We start from the raw sequence: 6,137 nt of genomic DNA on the forward strand, positions 1-6,137 counted from the left end.
CAAGTAATACTTGAGTGTGACCCCCGGCAAGAGGGGGATCGAAGGAAAATCGGTTACACTGACTGTCAAAATAATTGCCAAATAACAGGCAATTGCTTTGATTTCCACACAATAATTGAATAAAAATTAAAAAGAACGGAATCCCTGTAGGAAATATCAACACACTACATCATTGTGACTTTATGTATCTCGGTATGGGTCGAAGACGACCACACACCCTAAATATTTTACAATCCCGACAGCGTTCAATATTTTACACCAGCTTGGTGCTGTTTTCCTCACTGCGGGTTATTTTCCGACCCGTATCCTTGCGATCAAATAAACTATCTTCGATTTGTCTGGGGTCAAAAGCGATCTCATTATAAGGTTTGTGCACACGAAGCGATCTTACGAGCATCTATTGAACTGACTAAATGCCTATTAGCTGTGTCAGCTTGGGCTCATTTTCACGCATTTTCCGACCAGAATAGCTTTTCATCCGTGAAATCAATGCGAGGGAAAATGGCGAAATAATGATATCCATTAAGACACTATCGACTGACGATGATCACATCAGGGAGAATATTATTTCGAGACAGCCTTCGCCCCAATGCTTTTAAACATGAAATCGTTTCCTTTCAAACAAGATCAGGGGGAATTGAAGCGGAAGGATTCAACTTAGTGCCAGATGGGTGTTCGGTCAATTCTTTTATGTTTCAAAGTGGAAGACTCTTCACTCGTTAAGGAAATAAAAGTTGGTTGATGTTTTGTTGGTGAATAGTGGTTAAATATTATTCCAATCATACAACACAATTCTTCAATCAAACAAAATCTTCCAACCGATCATTCAATTTGTTTTTATTCGTAGGCAGAAAAAACTTCCTAAATAAATTACAAGTTGGAAAACGATACTTGAACGAAAACCTTTCCAATTTACAACAAAATGGATAAAGACTTAACAAATATTGATTCTCATGTTTTAATTCAATAGAATTTCCTTACAAAAAGACAATTTTCTTGATAAAACACATTCACCGTTAATTTTATGTCCCTAGCGGAAAGAAGTTCAATAGTAGGCAGATTGTCATCATGTCTGGTTGAAAACTGAAAGTGGAAATTAGAGACCTAAGTTTTCCGTCTTTTCAATGCCATATTAAACGATTTGTCAGTAATTGTTTGGCTTTTGAGTCGGTAAACAGATAAAATTTAATAAAATCTGTGAAAAGAAGTCGTAATTTGACAAACATTATTCCACGGTAATCTTATTTCAAATGATTTCAATTTTATCAAGATGGCTTTTTCTTATTCGCAGATATTAGAGTTAAGTTTTATCAAATTATCTATGAATCAGAAACTTATAACAAAAATTGACACAATTTCGTTTGGAAAAAATCGTGATCTAAGTCTAAAGTTTTTACAGAACAATCGCTCCCTTTTATATTCATTTTATGTACATTTTCAAACATGAACTATTTTTAATAAATACTTTTGTTTTATTTGGACACTGGCTATTCATAAATAGATAATGATTATTTGGCTACTTACATTTAAAATTTTCTATAAGGCTAATATGAGTGCAGATGGTGGGTCATGGTTTTATTTTATCACTGATATAATCGCAGTCAAATCTCTATTAGATTTAAGACAATAATGCCGAGGCGATCACCCGAAAATATTTCTTTCCGCTCAGTTGAGAAAACTATTTAAAGTTAATTACAAGGCTGTTAATCTGGAAATAGAGGCTATATTCAACCATCATCCGGGAAGGTTAACCTCTATTCACATTATTACAGATTATAATCTTACACTGGATATTAATAGCTTTATATAGTCTAGTTAGTCCAGCTAATTTCTTCAGATTTAACTAGCCTTTACGATTAAAGATGGGTAATGTAACCAAGTAGAAGAAATTGTAATAAATGGGAAAATGAAGGGGTGCAATTGAGCGAAATGAACGCAATTATATATTTAATATTTTATAGATTAATAAATGAAACGAAACGAAGTTCTATTATTTTGGGTATTAGATCTAAGATTTATCTATCAACAAGAAAGCTACTTGTTTAACCTTACGTGTTAATATACAGTAATAGTAAAACATTATATAACATATAATAACCTCCAGTACCTGTAAACAATTGATATCCAGTGTAGTATCAGGGTTGTCTGACTAATATAGGCTAAATGTACTTTGTATCAAAGGCAAAGGAGACTAGCGTTAAATAAAATTTATTAAATTTCAGTTTGAAAAATTAAGCAAGGACTATTTACAAATTTTCTACTGAACATTTCCTATTCACCTCCTCTCTAAAAACCTTTCAAGAAAGCCAAAAATAAGAATAATGCATCAATATTACACTCTATCTTCAACCACAAACGTCATCAATTATTGTGTCCAGTATGAACGAGACAAATTGTTGTAATTAGCCTCACAACTTGACTTTCATTATACGTTAATTATTTTGTCGGTCTAGATTGAAACTGTTCCGCTATTTGTGAGAAACTAGTCATTAACGAGGGAAACGGCGGTAAAAGAGCAATAACATTATAATTAATAGAAGAGCAACTTACTCGCGACTAACATTCTAGTGGCAATAACTCTAATTAATACTCGCTACTAACATCCTTCTTGTCACTATCATCTATCACTTATTAATCAATTTTATACGAGACAGTTAACGCTCATTAACAAGTAAACCAACGATCATGACATCTAACATTTCTTGACTAGCAATTCATTACCGATTATTCTAATCATTGATGAATTTATTTTCTCTTTTATAAAATTGTTTTGGTAGATCTGGTCACCAAATAAGATATTTTGAAATATGGAATGTAACCAACGCATATCATGTCTGCGAAGAAGTTCAGTCCTAATAAGGGAATCACTGCCCTCTTTGAAGGGTAAGAACAAAGGTCACGCTACTTCAAAATTTCAAGTGACTTCTTCTTTCGAATCATTGTTCTTTTTAATATTATTTCCTGCTTTGTCAGAGGTTCTAATATAAATATATCAGATCTTACACTTTCTTCTATCAATCCAATATCAAGCTAATTTTCCCAAGTAGTGAAATTATAGTTTGTTTGTGGCCATATTGAATTCTCATCATCATTTTTGTTTTTACTTGCCTAATTCCATCAATAGCCCTCCCATAGTTTCCCGCCAAATATAACCTGACTTCATTTCCATTACGCTCGGCCCCATGGTGTATCTAAATAAACTTGTTTTTCAGCACGCGATCTTCATGCCATATCACACATGTTTTAAACATTTGATTAGACTTGATCAAACTCAGTCAAAATATCAAAGAATTTCCAATGAAAAATATTCCTACGTCACTATTTCGTTTCAGAAGGTAGTTTCTACTGATAGTCTGAAACATTTGCAACTGCCTCTCAAACGCCGTTCTAGTATAATTTTAAGGAATGTTCTCACTTCATAACTCATTCTTAACTTACGACTAACATGACATTGGCTGGTTAATCGAAGGTGCTTCTGTCAATGTTTATACATTTCTGGAAAATTGTAGTTCGTAACGAAAACATGGAGGTCAAATTATCGAGCATGGGTGGAAAATATTAAAGGCTTCATTACATTCTGTTTTTCAAGTGAGTATCATTCACTCATAAATTGTTCTGAAAAAATACAAGAATCTTTTTGCTGATGTTCTTGAGTATTTTACCATTTGGCTAAATTGGGAAATTTGTAATATCTGGTAATGAAATTAAGTATTTCAAAGATATTTGTAATAAGTAAGTATTATATTTAATGAAGACTATTTATTTTTATGATAAACACCGCTAGAAACTTATGCCCAAAATATATGGCAACATATAAACAGATTTTAAGAACACACACATAGACCTTTGTAGATTTAGGTAAATCACAAATTTTTAACAAAATTTAGTTCATCTTAAAGAATGATCATCCACAAATTTCTAAATAAAACAAATAAATTTCTAAAATATATAAAGGCGATCATTTTTCAAACTTCAAATTTAATTTTATAGTGACATCATCCTTTTCATATGAAATTTCGAAGGATATTATGTATAATATCTGGGGAACATAACATGTATTAAGAATTCTGAGGAAATTATACTAATTTAGACTGCAGGTCTCACTGGTTGCCGGCTGAATTGAGCACGTTCGTAGATCGACTTGAAACCCTTTGTGTTTTTTTGAAGCCACATTCCTTTGTCAACATTATCACATACTTATCCCACCGGAATTCTTCAACAGGTTTACTTGGATAGTGCCATATACATAACATAACATATTTATTCAGTAGAAAAGGCCACCAGCCCATAGTACAAATTCACAATATTCAATATTATAGTAACAAAATATATAACAGTATGTACAAAAAATATATCCAACATAATAAATATTCATACATCATAATCATTTGGTAAACATCTATCATAAATTATAGTTTTACCATAGTTCTTTTCCGTAAAATATATGCACGGTAAACAAAAGTTGCTAAATTTTCAATGCTGTTACTATTTACATGAGACATTACATTTTCAAAAATTAATTTAACATCGTATTTACACAAGGCAATAGTGGGCAATAATTCTTTCCTCAAATCATCATATAAAGGACATTCTAACAAAACATGAATTTCATCTTCAATAATATTTACATTTCTTGTACTACAATATTTACATACTCTTTCGGGTTTAGAGATATTCTGCCATCTTCCAGTTTCTACAGATAAAGTTACATATATATATATTACATATAATGGGAATCTCCCAACTTCTCCATAAATAGCACAATTACTTGTTGTGGAACCTACATGCAGTATAGACTTAATGAATTTGAGCTGCAGTGCCTCAATAGAGTCTTTGGGTTTAAAGCCCCATATAGGAGAACCATAACACAAAATTGGCACAATCATACGATCAAATAAAAATAAGGAATCGTTGACACTTATGTTACATTTATTAATAAAACCCAACAACATGATTGAGGCTTTACAAGCCTGTGAAACCAAAGTATCCGTTGCTAGTGTCCAGCATAGCTTGGGAGTAAAAAATATACCTAAATACTTATAATGATTAACAATATCAATTTGCTTTCCATCTAAATACCATCGTTCATAATTCTTTATTATCCCCCCACGTCTAAAAACAATTACTTTGGTTTTTTTAAGGTTACTTTTCATACCATAAGTTTGACAAAAGGTTTGTATACAGTTAATTTGTGCCTGTAATCTGGCGACCGTATCAGCTACAGCTGCAATGTCATCTGCATATAACAAAGTTACAATATTATTGATTTCGGGATTTACAAATATACCTTGACGTTCATGCAATCTGTCTATAAGCTCATTTAAAAACAAAGTGAATAATAGTAGACTCATCATGCAGCCTTGCCTGGTGCCAATTGTACAATTATAGTAATCAGTAATGAGAGTTTTATTAGTTTGCACACATGATTTTAAATTGCTATACATTGATTGAATCACTTTAAAAACATTACCTCGAATTCCAATTTTTAATAGCATATATTGCATTAAGTGATGCTGAATTCCATCATATGCGGTACTAAAATCGACATAAATACAATAAAATCTACCTTTAGCTTTTGTTAAATATTTCTGAATAAGAGCCTGTAATGTGAATATCTGATCGACTGCGCTGTACCTCTTTCTATACCCTCCCTGTGCTTCCAAAAATAAATCATTCATTTCACACCATTTCGTCAATCTAACATTCAGAATTTTTGTAAAAACTTTACTTAACGCTGATAGCAAGGCAATTCCGCGATAGTTTTTAGGATCTTGCACATTGCCTGACTTATGAATGGGGTGAATTATAGCATCGCACCATTTCTGTGGAAAATGCCCTGTTGATAATATTAAATTAAAAAGTAAAAGAATATAAGGTAACATTACATCCAGTGAATTTTTAATCATTTCATTAACCACATCATCTGGACCTGCAGCTTTTGATGTAGGAATAGTATTCACAGTCAAACTTATCTCATCAGCTATTACCTCGGTGTCTAGAATCTCAGTGCCATATAAAATCTAAGTCTAACTCACTGGTTGATGAGCTGAGCAAGGCTTGAAGGCACGAGTTGCTCCCCTTATTTCATTATTATTTATTGTTTTTTCAATCCTCAGGATTGGGGATTTTAAATTTAA

The sequence above is a fragment of the Lottia gigantea genome (assembly GCF_000327385.1).
Source record: "Lottia gigantea unplaced genomic scaffold LOTGIsca_72, whole genome shotgun sequence".
Lineage (NCBI taxonomy): Eukaryota > Metazoa > Mollusca > Gastropoda > Lottiidae > Lottia > Lottia gigantea.